Below are 14,392 nucleotides of genomic sequence, written 5' to 3'. Positions count from 1 at the left end.
CAAAACTGGAGTCTTCGGACAATCCCTCCCACCACGGCTGTATAGAAACAAAGAGATAAAAAGAAATCACATTTCTGTGAAATGTATCTGGAAAGTGTTGATTCATCGATGCCCAGTTGACAGAGAAGCAGTGCAACCTGCGCTCACTCGCTCCCATGAACACAGCAATGGAAACATCCACTCACCCAGCCCTTGGCACAGGACACTTGCCGAAGAGAGGTCTGTTACTTCCAAAGACAGGATGAGGCCTCAGAACACCTGGAAGCAGGAGAAGGAAAAGCAGGGAATGGATACCAGTGCATGGTCTGAGCCCTGTTGATGGAGCAGTAAAGGTGAAACTCTCTTTAACTTGGACGCACACTCTCAAGCGGACAGGAGACATGGGATTGAAGGTGATGCGCTGAGTGTTAGAAGAGTGCACAGCAGATGCTTGGCTGACAGATCTCAAAGAATCCAGTGCAAAATATCCCCACAGTTGATTCTGAGACCAAGCTCCGAGCTGCCAAATTTGAGGTAGCAGAGGCAGCGTTCAGGGAGGGATAGGGCTACGGATGGTGGCACACGCTGAGTCTCAGGGATCCGGAGTGCGTTGTGGGATGTGGTGGGTCCTATCAAGAGAGCAAACCGACCTGGGACCCCAATGAGCAAGCAACCAGCCTGGCGCGCGCAGTTGAAATTATCGATATGTCCCATGGCCACACCCAGTGCATCTGCAGGACCAGAGACCAATTTGGCATTTTGCCAATAGAGCATGTGTGGGGCTGAATCAGAGATATTGTGCATCGGGTCTGAGGGATCCAGGGGGCCTTGGGTTTGAATTCAGAATGAAAAGCCTTAGGATCTGCTACATTCATAACCTGGGCTGTGATTATGGTTTGGTTTGAGGCACAGGATGTGCAACAGCTCTGTGGTTGGCTTCGTGCACCCGTGCCACAAGGATGAGAGGACAAGGAAGTGTGGTCCAAGACCACAGCGTGAGAAGAGGAAGGATTTCCTTCAGTTTATCTCTCAAAAGCGGATGCTACATTTTGGATGGCACCGGCACGGTTCGGCAGCGAGGACACCAAGTTCGGGCTGCGGGATCATTCCAGCAGGCCCTGATGTGTGACATCCATAGATATGCTTCCACTGGTGTTTCTGTAGACAGAGAAGCTCTTGGAAGAACTGGTTTCAGTGGGACATTCCCGTGGCACTACAAAGCACAAGCGCACTCACACTCTGCTCTTCTGGAAACACTCCAAAATAACAGAGAGTAGAATGCAGAGCTGAGAACCTTTAGAAGCTCCATTTCCACCAGAGGAAGTGTCCTGTGCTCTTTCAGATTTGTGAGATAAGCGTAATCAAAATGAGGTTATCCTAATCGAAATAGTATGGGGGGTTCATCACAACAAAGGCAACACCAGCAATTGGAGATAGACCAGACAACACACACAGGAACAGGACATGGCATCAATGTCTAGGAAAATTTGTCCTCACAGAAATCCCATGCAATTGTGTAGAGCCAAGTGTCTAAAGTTTTCACTTAACCAAGCCCTAGAAGTCTACATTAGATACCTGAAATTACCTGACCAGTAGAGATGAAGAAATACAGTAAAAGGAAAAGGAAGTACCATTTTCAGTTCCAAAGAGATTGAAGGCCCTAAAGATAAGCTTTCAGACAACTAGACTGCAAAACGCTCTCCAGAGCAAGTATTGAAAATGGAGGTGAGGGAAACACTGAAGAACAACAGTGTCTCAGAATCACAAAAGGCAGAATACCAGAAAAGGGGAAGAGAAAGCCTAAAGACGAGCCAAATAATATCAGAAAACTCAGTGGATGAGAAAATATCAGGGCTAACATTCCGTCCTAAGCAGACGAGATATTGCAGAGGGACGCGTGAATGACTTTGAAGACAGGGGAACAGAAATCCCTCGGTCAGAAGCACACATAGGAAAGCAAGTGCAAACCAATGAAAACATTGCTGTTGAATCCTGGTTGAAGACAAGGCATGAAAGACTAAAATTCGAAAGAGTCCCAGATGGAAAAGCAAGAGATAAAGAAACAAACAATGTTTGAAAAGTTATGTGTAGAAAAATCAGACTGAAACTTGCTGAAAGCCAAGATAGAATCATCTAGGCGAATTCAGGAAGTACACAGCGTCCAAAAGAGGTGGAATCCCAATAGACTTAGCAGCAGCTGTATGATCCAAATCAACAAAGTTCATGAGCATCCCAGTGATTTAAAATGCGCCTGGAGGAAAGCAACATAGTCACAAGAGAACCTCCAGAGGGGTTTCAGCTGCTATCTCAGCAGCAATATTGCAGGACAGGGAGGAGTGCCAGGACATAGACCATAGCTTGAATGGCAAAATGCTGCCATCTAGGGTAGCCTATGCCACATGACCACCATTTCTAATAACAGCAGAGCTAGAGAATGCCACAGACCTGCAAATCTTAAAAGAATTCAGCAGTTCGAAACTTATCCTAAAAGAAAGGTTGAGGATACTCCCCTGAAGGGATAAGCAGCAAGATGAAATGGAAAGAAGAAAACCCTTATTGGAAATGCAAGAAGAGCATGAGTGGAAAAGAAGAAACAAGAAGAAGGCAAGGAGGACATCAAAACCCTAAAGATGGGAGAGGGAAGCAGGAAATCATAGGGGATTGGAAGCACTCTCTTAAGGGAGTCAGCTTATATGACTCTCTGTTGGAAGCAAACGGAGAGATGCATGGCCTGACGTGTTTGCAAAGCAAACGAGAAGCAGACCAAGAAAGAATCAAACAAACAAACAACACAAAAAGGGTAGGGTAACATGAATATTCAAAAGAAATTACTCAAGGTGATGTCAAGGATCATTCAGTACGCATCGACCCAGTATCGCGGCTTGAATGTACTCAGCACACCTGTATTCGGAAATCAGAGGCGTGCATTTATATTCGTAAATATTGATTCATATGAGCATATCGTGACCTAACCCAAATGCCGATTTGGAATCCAATGGATTCCTAGTCCGTGATATAGACTTGCAAGTCTTCCAACAGGATGAATGAATGCCATATTCTACACTACGTCGAGAAGAAATGGCACAAGCCTATAACAAGGAAAAGTAGCTCCACAAAAGTGTTCTAAGATCAAAAGAGACAGGCAGTAAAGTGCACACTGGGGATTGTATCATTCCTAGGAATTTCAGCCCCCTTGAAACAAATGGATAGATGTCCCGTGAATGCGGGTGTTTCAGCAGAAATCAACCGACGGCTATGTATTGCGGGTGTGCCCATATTACAGGAACAAGAGTTTCCCTTAGTGGGTCTCTGTGTACTGTGAACTGTTAGAAAGTTTAAAGACGTGTGAAACATTCAACTGAAAATGGACACACTTGCCTCCGTTGCTACAGTGCATACAGATCTGAACAAAAGGAAAGAGGAAAGAACAAAGGCCCATGGGACGCTAGTGGGTAGAATCACATTTACCTTAGGAACCTCTCGTCGGATGCAGCCCCTCCCCCAACACTGACAAGATGCAGCAGCCATTGGGGATGGCAGTTAGCGGTTGGATTCCAGGTGGAATGTTGGTGTGTACCGCGAGGCTTGTTGTGGCTGGTGGATCCTAGGTAACCGGGCAGAGTTCTGTGGGTGGATCAGTGCGATGGAGGGGCTGCCGCCCTCTGTGGAGCTTGGCTTAGGTCTTTGGTCCGGGAAGCTGTGTCAGTTCGAGATACTGCTGCTGCCCAAAGACCTGAGTTCACGGGTCAGTTTCCAGAACCTGAAAGGGCAGACAGTGGAAGATCTGCCTGTCTTCAGCTTACTGGAGAGGCTCCGAGGTCCTTTCAGACTTGCCCAGTCCTGTTGAAGTCGACTTTATGGGAGACACGAAGAGAAGCTGGCCGAAAACATGGCTGCACGGATTGAGGAGAGATGCGAACACATTGATGAGAGATGTTCTGCTACAATAGAGAATACTGGCCTGGAGACAGCTGTAGAGGATAGCAGGCTCGAAAGGCATTCATGAGACATATTGAACCTCGCTGATACTAGCAGAAACCTACGGAGGGCCACCGTGGACTGGAGGAAGTTCCTCAATTCTCTGCTCCAAGAACGGGTCCAAGATCCCTGACGTCTAAAGAGAAGAGATGGCAGAGATGATAAAAACGCTCATGTTCTTGAAAGAGGTCAGATAATCCACACGACCCAAGGGGCAATTCCAAGCCATTCAGATCAAAGTGCACCAAGCCCAGGTAAGCCTTTTCCCAGGTTTGGGCCTAGCTATCAAGCACTTGCTCTTCCCTCCCCTCCACTCAGGCATCCATTTTGAGGGATCAGTACCTGAGCTGCAATGAAGCCAGTAAGAGAAGAGCAAGCCCCTCCTAGAATCAGAGTTCCTCTAGCTTCATCCTCTGTGAACAACAGGGAACCCCATAAAGGTCAAATACTCTCGTATGAAATAGATAGGAATTGAATACTTAGCTCCCACAAAGAAACGATGGCCTTCCGCTAGATTCAGCAAATGCTGGGATTATGTCCTCTCTGGGGTGAAGGGAGTGTGGTAAGTGAGGGGAATCTTTGACTGAACTTGAATCTGTATTAGGCCTCCGTTTTTCAAGACAGTCTAGGTAAATATTAGAAGTCAGATAGTGAACGGAACTGTAAAAGTCGCCAATGACATGAAAGACACAGCTTATGTGGACCGTCTTTCAATTGAGTCAAGCCCCCGGGGGCAATCTATCATGGGGGTGCAGACTTGGTTGCATTCAAGTGCTTTACCCAACATGATCGGATGATTAAGCGTTCTCATCACTGATAGAAGAACACCTGGTTCTCAGTAGCCTAGCATAGCTGCAGCAGGGTTCTCATAGCTATAATGCCTCTAGGTTCTTTGGATTCAAAGCTAAATGTATATATTTAGTTCGTTTCCTCTTGTATTTTCCTTGAGAGGGATGTTACACCTTGAAATGCCAACATTGACCAGTAGGTGTCATCGGGACTAAAGGGCACCACATGCACAAGGGAATCCAAGCTTGGGGGTTATTTCATGTTTCCATTAGTTATTTCATGGTTCCTGTTGGTTTCGGAGGCTTCAACAGTAAAGAGCTGACATGACCCCTTTAACAGTTCGGACTGCTAGTTTGCATTCTATCTGTCTATGTTTTCCTTAGAGCTGACAAAATGTTACCGAAATTGACAAGTCTGGCTTCTAGGTCGATTTAGTATGTTTCAGAAACTAACTTCATTTTCGTATAACTCCCAAAACATTTATATCAATTCTATTAAATTTTTAAAGACTGCAAATGAGATATCAACACAATGTCAAAACTGGAGTCTTCGGACAATCCCTCCCACCACGGCTGTATAGAAACAAAGAGATAAAAAGAAATCACATTTCTGTGAAATGTATCTGGAAAGTGTTGATTCATCGATGCCCAGTTGACAGAGAAGCAGTGCAACCTGCGCTCACTCGCTCCCATGAACACAGCAATGGAAACATCCACTCACCCAGCCCTTGGCACAGGACACTTGCCGAAGAGAGGTCTGTTACTTCCAAAGACAGGATGAGGCCTCAGAACACCTGGAAGCAGGAGAAGGAAAAGCAGGGAATGGATACCAGTGCATGGTCTGAGCCCTGTTGATGGAGCAGTAAAGGTGAAACTCTCTTTAACTTGGACGCACACTCTCAAGCGGACAGGAGACATGGGATTGAAGGTGATGCGCTGAGTGTTAGAAGAGTGCACAGCAGATGCTTGGCTGACAGATCTCAAAGAATCCAGTGCAAAATATCCCCACAGTTGATTCTGAGACCAAGCTCCGAGCTGCCAAATTTGAGGTAGCAGAGGCAGCGTTCAGGGAGGGATAGGGCTACGGATGGTGGCACACGCTGAGTCTCAGGGATCCGGAGTGCGTTGTGGGATGTGGTGGGTCCTATCAAGAGAGCAAACCGACCTGGGACCCCAATGAGCAAGCAACCAGCCTGGCGCGCGCAGTTGAAATTATCGATATGTCCCATGGCCACACCCAGTGCATCTGCAGGACCAGAGACCAATTTGGCATTTTGCCAATAGAGCATGTGTGGGGCTGAATCAGAGATATTGTGCATCGGGTCTGAGGGATCCAGGGGGCCTTGGGTTTGAATTCAGAATGAAAAGCCTTAGGATCTGCTACATTCATAACCTGGGCTGTGATTATGGTTTGGTTTGAGGCACAGGATGTGCAACAGCTCTGTGGTTGGCTTCGTGCACCCGTGCCACAAGGATGAGAGGACAAGGAAGTGTGGTCCAAGACCACAGCGTGAGAAGAGGAAGGATTTCCTTCAGTTTATCTCTCAAAAGCGGATGCTACATTTTGGATGGCACCGGCACGGTTCGGCAGCGAGGACACCAAGTTCGGGCTGCGGGATCATTCCAGCAGGCCCTGATGTGTGACATCCATAGATATGCTTCCACTGGTGTTTCTGTAGACAGAGAAGCTCTTGGAAGAACTGGTTTCAGTGGGACATTCCCGTGGCACTACAAAGCACAAGCGCACTCACACTCTGCTCTTCTGGAAACACTCCAAAATAACAGAGAGTAGAATGCAGAGCTGAGAACCTTTAGAAGCTCCATTTCCACCAGAGGAAGTGTCCTGTGCTCTTTCAGATTTGTGAGATAAGCGTAATCAAAATGAGGTTATCCTAATCGAAATAGTATGGGGGGTTCATCACAACAAAGGCAACACCAGCAATTGGAGATAGACCAGACAACACACACAGGAACAGGACATGGCATCAATGTCTAGGAAAATTTGTCCTCACAGAAATCCCATGCAATTGTGTAGAGCCAAGTGTCTAAAGTTTTCACTTAACCAAGCCCTAGAAGTCTACATTAGATACCTGAAATTACCTGACCAGTAGAGATGAAGAAATACAGTAAAAGGAAAAGGAAGTACCATTTTCAGTTCCAAAGAGATTGAAGGCCCTAAAGATAAGCTTTCAGACAACTAGACTGCAAAACGCTCTCCAGAGCAAGTATTGAAAATGGAGGTGAGGGAAACACTGAAGAACAACAGTGTCTCAGAATCACAAAAGGCAGAATACCAGAAAAGGGGAAGAGAAAGCCTAAAGACGAGCCAAATAATATCAGAAAACTCAGTGGATGAGAAAATATCAGGGCTAACATTCCGTCCTAAGCAGACGAGATATTGCAGAGGGACGCGTGAATGACTTTGAAGACAGGGGAACAGAAATCCCTCGGTCAGAAGCACACATAGGAAAGCAAGTGCAAACCAATGAAAACATTGCTGTTGAATCCTGGTTGAAGACAAGGCATGAAAGACTAAAATTCGAAAGAGTCCCAGATGGAAAAGCAAGAGATAAAGAAACAAACAATGTTTGAAAAGTTATGTGTAGAAAAATCAGACTGAAACTTGCTGAAAGCCAAGATAGAATCATCTAGGCGAATTCAGGAAGTACACAGCGTCCAAAAGAGGTGGAATCCCAATAGACTTAGCAGCAGCTGTATGATCCAAATCAACAAAGTTCATGAGCATCCCAGTGATTTAAAATGCGCCTGGAGGAAAGCAACATAGTCACAAGAGAACCTCCAGAGGGGTTTCAGCTGCTATCTCAGCAGCAATATTGCAGGACAGGGAGGAGTGCCAGGACATAGACCATAGCTTGAATGGCAAAATGCTGCCATCTAGGGTAGCCTATGCCACATGACCACCATTTCTAATAACAGCAGAGCTAGAGAATGCCACAGACCTGCAAATCTTAAAAGAATTCAGCAGTTCGAAACTTATCCTAAAAGAAAGGTTGAGGATTCTCCCCTGAAGGGATAAGCAGCAAGATGAAATGGAAAGAAGAAAACCCTTATTGGAAATGCAAGAAGAGCATGAGTGGAAAAGAAGAAACAAGAAGAAGGCAAGGAGGACATCAAAACCCTAAAGATGGGAGAGGGAAGCAGGAAATCATAGGGGATTGGAAGCACTCTCTTAAGGGAGTCAGCTTATATGACTCTCTGTTGGAAGCAAACGGAGAGATGCATGGCCTGACGTGTTTGCAAAGCAAACGAGAAGCAGACCAAGAAAGAATCAAACAAACAAACAACACAAAAAGGGTAGGGTAACATGAATATTCAAAAGAAATTACTCAAGGTGATGTCAAGGATCATTCAGTACGCATCGACCCAGTATCGCGGCTTGAATGTACTCAGCACACCTGTATTCGGAAATCAGAGGCGTGCATTTATATTCGTAAATATTGATTCATATGAGCATATCGTGACCTAACCCAAATGCCGATTTGGAATCCAATGGATTCCTAGTCCGTGATATAGACTTGCAAGTCTTCCAACAGGATGAATGAATGCCATATTCTACACTACGTCGAGAAGAAATGGCACAAGCCTATAACAAGGAAAAGTAGCTCCACAAAAGTGTTCTAAGATCAAAAGAGACAGGCAGTAAAGTGCACATTGGGGATTGTATCATTCCTAGGAATTTCAGCCCCCTTGAAACAAATGGATAGATGTCCCGTGAATGCGGGTGTTTCAGCAGAAATCAACCGACGGCTATGTATTGCGGGTGTGCCCATATTACAGGAACAAGAGTTTCCCTTAGTGGGTCTCTGTGTACTGTGAACTGTTAGAAAGTTTAAAGACGTGTGAAACATTCAACTGAAAATGGACACACTTGCCTCCGTTGCTACAGTGCATACAGATCTGAACAAAAGGAAAGAGGAAAGAACAAAGGCCCATGGGACGCTAGTGGGTAGAATCACATTTACCTTAGGAACCTCTCGTCGGATGCAGCCCCTCCCCCAACACTGACAAGATGCAGCAGCCATTGGGGATGGCAGTTAGCGGTTGGATTCCAGGTGGAATGTTGGTGTGTACCGCGAGGCTTGTTGTGGCTGGTGGATCCTAGGTAACCGGGCAGAGTTCTGTGGGTGGATCAGTGCGATGGAGGGGCTGCCGCCCTCTGTGGAGCTTGGCTTAGGTCTTTGGTCCGGGAAGCTGTGTCAGTTCGAGATACTGCTGCTGCCCAAAGACCTGAGTTCACGGGTCAGTTTCCAGAACCTGAAAGGGCAGACAGTGGAAGATCTGCCTGTCTTCAGCTTACTGGAGAGGCTCCGAGGTCCTTTCAGACTTGCCCAGTCCTGTTGAAGTCGACTTTATGGGAGACACGAAGAGAAGCTGGCCGAAAACATGGCTGCACGGATTGAGGAGAGATGCGAACACATTGATGAGAGATGTTCTGCTACAATAGAGAATACTGGCCTGGAGACAGCTGTAGAGGATAGCAGGCTCGAAAGGCATTCATGAGACATATTGAACCTCGCTGATACTAGCAGAAACCTACGGAGGGCCACCGTGGACTGGAGGAAGTTCCTCAATTCTCTGCTCCAAGAACGGGTCCAAGATCCCTGACGTCTAAAGAGAAGAGATGGCAGAGATGATAAAAACGCTCATGTTCTTGAAAGAGGTCAGATAATCCACACGACCCAAGGGGCAATTCCAAGCCATTCAGATCAAAGTGCACCAAGCCCAGGTAAGCCTTTTCCCAGGTTTGGGCCTAGCTATCAAGCACTTGCTCTTCCCTCCCCTCCACTCAGGCATCCATTTTGAGGGATCAGTACCTGAGCTGCAATGAAGCCAGTAAGAGAAGAGCAAGCCCCTCCTAGAATCAGAGTTCCTCTAGCTTCATCCTCTGTGAACAACAGGGAACCCCATAAAGGTCAAATACTCTCGTATGAAATAGATAGGAATTGAATACTTAGCTCCCACAAAGAAACGATGGCCTTCCGCTAGATTCAGCAAATGCTGGGATTATGTCCTCTCTGGGGTGAAGGGAGTGTGGTAAGTGAGGGGAATCTTTGACTGAACTTGAATCTGTATTAGGCCTCCGTTTTTCAAGACAGTCTAGGTAAATATTAGAAGTCAGATAGTGAACGGAACTGTAAAAGTCGCCAATGACATGAAAGACACAGCTTATGTGGACCGTCTTTCAATTGAGTCAAGCCCCCGGGGGCAATCTATCATGGGGGTGCAGACTTGGTTGCATTCAAGTGCTTTACCCAACATGATCGGATGATTAAGCGTTCTCATCACTGATAGAAGAACACCTGGTTCTCAGTAGCCTAGCATAGCTGCAGCAGGGTTCTCATAGCTATAATGCCTCTAGGTTCTTTGGATTCAAAGCTAAATGTATATATTTAGTTCGTTTCCTCTTGTATTTTCCTTGAGAGGGATGTTACACCTTGAAATGCCAACAATGACCAGTAGGTGTCATCGGGAGTAAAGGGCACTACATGCACAAGGGAATCCAAGCTTGGGGGTTATTTCATGTTTCCATTAGTTATTTCATGGTTCCTGTTGGTTTCGGAGGCTTCAACAGTAAAGAGCTGACATGACCCCTTTAACAGTTCGGACTGCTAGTTTGCATTCTATCTGTCTATGTTTTCCTTAGAGCTGACAAAATGTTACCGAAATTGACAAGTCTGGCTTCTAGGTCGATTTAGTATGTTTCAGAAACTAACTTCATTTTCGTATAACTCCCAAAACATTTATATCAATTCTATTAAATTTTTAAAGACTGCAAATGAGATATCAACACAATGTCAAAACTGGAGTCTTCGGACAACCCCTCCCACCACGGCTGTATAGAAACAAAGAGATAAAAAGAAATCACATTTCTGTGAAATGTATCTGGAAAGTGTTGATTCATCGATGCCCAGTTGACAGAGAAGCAGTGCAACCTGCGCTCACTCGCTCCCATGAACACAGCAATGGAAACATCCACTCACCCAGCCCTTGGCACAGGACACTTGCCGAAGAGAGGTCTGTTACTTCCAAAGACAGGATGAGGCCTCAGAACACCTGGAAGCAGGAGAAGGAAAAGCAGGGAATGGATACCAGTGCATGGTCTGAGCCCTGTTGATGGAGCAGTAAAGGTGAAACTCTCTTTAACTTGGACGCACACTCTCAAGCGGACAGGAGACATGGGATTGAAGGTGATGCGCTGAGTGTTAGAAGAGTGCACAGCAGATGCTTGGCTGACAGATCTCAAAGAATCCAGTGCAAAATATCCCCACAGTTGATTCTGAGACCAAGCTCCGAGCTGCCAAATTTGAGGTAGCAGAGGCAGCGTTCAGGGAGGGATAGGGCTACGGATGGTGGCACACGCTGAGTCTCAGGGATCCGGAGTGCGTTGTGGGATGTGGTGGGTCCTATCAAGAGAGCAAACCGACCTGGGACCCCAATGAGCAAGCAACCACCCTGGCGCGCGCAGTTGAAATTATCGATATGTCCCATGGCCACACCCAGTGCATCTGCAGGACCAGAGACCAATTTGGCATTTTGCCAATAGAGCATGTGTGGGGCTGAATCAGAGATATTGTGCATCGGGTCTGAGGGATCCAGGGGGCCTTGGGTTTGAATTCAGAATGAAAAGCCTTAGGATCTGCTACATTCATAACCTGGGCTGTGATTATGGTTTGGTTTGAGGCACCGGATGTGCAACAGCTCTGTGGTTGGCTTCGTGCACCCGTTCCACAAGGATGAGAGGACAAGGAAGTGTGGTCCAAGACCACAGCGTGAGAAGAGGAAGGATTTCCTTCAGTTTATCTCTCAAAAGCGGATGCTACATTTTGGATGGCACCGGCACGGTTCGGCAGCGAGGACACCAAGTTCGGGCTGCGGGATCATTCCAGCAGGCCCTGATGTGTGACATCCATAGATATGCTTCCACTGGTGTTTCTGTAGACAGAGAAGCTCTTGGAAGAACTGGTTTCAGTGGGACATTCCCGTGGCACTACAAAGCACAAGCGCACTCACACTCTGCTCTTCTGGAAACACTCCAAAATAACAGAGAGTAGAATGCAGAGCTGAGAACCTTTAGAAGCTCCATTTCCACCAGAGGAAGTGTCCTGTGCTCTTTCAGATTTGTGAGATAAGCGTAATCAAAATGAGGTTATCCTAATCGAAATAGTATGGGGGGTTCATCACAACAAAGGCAACACCAGCAATTGGAGATAGACCAGACAACACACACAGGAACAGGACATGGCATCAATGTCTAGGAAAATTTGTCCTCACAGAAATCCCATGCAATTGTGTAGAGCCAAGTGTCTAAAGTTTTCACTTAACCAAGCCCTAGAAGTCTACATTAGATACCTGAAATTACCTGACCAGTAGAGATGAAGAAATACAGTAAAAGGAAAAGGAAGTACCATTTTCAGTTCCAAAGAGATTGAAGGCCCTAAAGATAAGCTTTCAGACAACTAGACTGCAAAACGCTCTCCAGAGCAAGTATTGAAAATGGAGGTGAGGGAAACACTGAAGAACAACAGTGTCTCAGAATCACAAAAGGCAGAATACCAGAAAAGGGGAAGAGAAAGCCTAAAGACGAGCCAAATAATATCAGAAAACTCAGTGGATGAGAAAATATCAGGGCTAACATTCCGTCCTAAGCAGATGAGATATTGCAGAGGGACGCGTGAATGACTTTGAAGACAGGGGAACAGAAATCCCTCGGTCAGAAGCACACATAGGAAAGCAAGTGCAAACCAATGAAAACATTGCTGTTGAATCCTGGTTGAAGACAAGGCATGAAAGACTAAAATTCGAAAGAGTCCCAGATGGAAAAGCAAGAGATAAAGAAACAAACAATGTTTGAAAAGTTATGTGTAGAAAAATCAGACTGAAACTTGCTGAAAGCCAAGATAGAATCATCTAGGCGAATTCAGGAAGTACACAGCGTCCAAAAGAGGTGGAATCCCAATAGACTTAGCAGCAGCTGTATGATCCAAATCAACAAAGTTCATGAGCATCCCAGTGATTTAAAATGCGCCTGGAGGAAAGCAACATAGTCACAAGAGAACCTCCAGAGGGGTTTCAGCTGCTATCTCAGCAGCAATATTGCAGGACAGGGAGGAGTGCCAGGACATAGACCATAGCTTGAATGGCAAAATGCTGCCATCTAGGGTAGCCTATGCCACATGACCACCATTTCTAATAACAGCAGAGCTAGAGAATGCCACAGACCTGCAAATCTTAAAAGAATTCAGCAGTTCGAAACTTATCCTAAAAGAAAGGTTGAGGATTCTCCCCTGAAGGGATAAGCAGCAAGATGAAATGGAAAGAAGAAAACCCTTATTGGAAATGCAAGAAGAGCATGAGTGGAAAAGAAGAAACAAGAAGAAGGCAAGGAGGACATCAAAACCCTAAAGATGGGAGAGGGAAGCAGGAAATCATAGGGGATTGGAAGCACTCTCTTAAGGGAGTCAGCTTATATGACTCTCTGTTGGAAGCAAACGGAGAGATGCATTGCCTGACGTGTTTGCAAAGCAAACGAGAAGCAGACCAAGAAAGAATCAAACAAACAAACAACACAAAAAGGGTAGGGTAACATGAATATTCAAAAGAAATTACTCAAGGTGATGTCAAGGATCATTCAGTACGCATCGACCCAGTATCGCGGCTTGAATGTACTCAGCACACCTGTATTCGGAAATCAGAGGCGTGCATTTATATTCGTAAATATTGATTCATATGAGCATATCGTGACCTAACCCAAATGCCGATTTGGAATCCAATGGATTCCTAGTCCGTGATATAGACTTGCAAGTCTTCCAACAGGATGAATGAATGCCATATTCTACACTACGTCGAGAAGAAATGGCACAAGCCTATAACAAGGAAAAGTAGCTCCACAAAAGTGTACTAAGATCAAAAGAGACAGGCAGTAAAGTGCACATTGGGGATTGTATCATTCCTAGGAATTTCAGCCCCCTTGAAACAAATGGATAGATGTCCCGTGAATGCGGGTGTTTCAGCAGAAATCAACCGACGGCTATGTATTGCGGGTGTGCCCATATTACAGGAACAATAGTTTCCCTTAGTGGGTCTCTGTGTACTGTGAACTGTTAGAAAGTTTAAAGACGTGTGAAACATTCAACTGAAAATGGACACACTTCCCTCCGTTGCTAGAGTGCATACAGATCTGAACAAAAGGAAAGAGGGAAGAACAAAGGCCCATGGGACGTTAGTGGGTAGAATCACATTTACCTTAGGAACCTCTCGTCGGATGCAGCCCCTCCCCCAGCACTGACAAGATGCAGCAGCCATTGGGGATGGCAGTTAGCGGTTGGATTCCAGGTGGAATGTTGGTGTGTACCGCGAGGCTTGTTGTGGCTGGTGGATCCTAGGTAACCGGGCAGAGTTCTGTGGGTGGATCAGTGCGATGGAGGGGCTGCCGCCCTCTGTGGAGCTTGGCTTAGATCTTTGGTCCGGGAAGCTGTGTCAGTTCGAGATACTGCTGCTGCCCAAAGACCTGAGTTCACGGGTCAGTTTCCAGAACCTGAAAGGGCAGACAGTGGAAGATCTGCCTGTCTTCAGCTTACTGGAGAGGCTCCGAGGTCCTTTCAGACTTGCCCAGTCCTGTTGAAGTC

The 14,392-nt window shown here is 46.1% G+C and overlaps 1 long non-coding RNA gene across 1 annotated transcript; it reads right to left on the bottom strand.

The window, feature by feature from the left end:
• Nucleotides 1–9,200: 9,200 nt before the first annotated feature.
• On the bottom strand, nt 9,201–14,138 carry LOC140695279 (uncharacterized). Its single transcript, XR_012070969.1, has 3 exons — nt 14,010–14,138; nt 10,748–10,820; nt 9,201–9,374 (listed from the first exon to the last, which is right to left on the bottom strand). It is a non-coding gene; the product is annotated as an uncharacterized lncRNA (long non-coding RNA).
• Between the last annotated feature and the right edge of the window lie 254 nt (nt 14,139–14,392).

The sequence above is a fragment of the Vicugna pacos genome, unplaced genomic scaffold (genome assembly GCF_048564905.1).
Source record: "Vicugna pacos unplaced genomic scaffold, VicPac4 scaffold_193, whole genome shotgun sequence".
In the NCBI taxonomy this organism is placed as follows: domain Eukaryota; kingdom Metazoa; phylum Chordata; class Mammalia; order Artiodactyla; family Camelidae; genus Vicugna; species Vicugna pacos.
The sequence above is the reverse complement of the archived record's forward strand: the minus strand, read 5'-3'. Positions and strand labels throughout refer to the sequence as shown.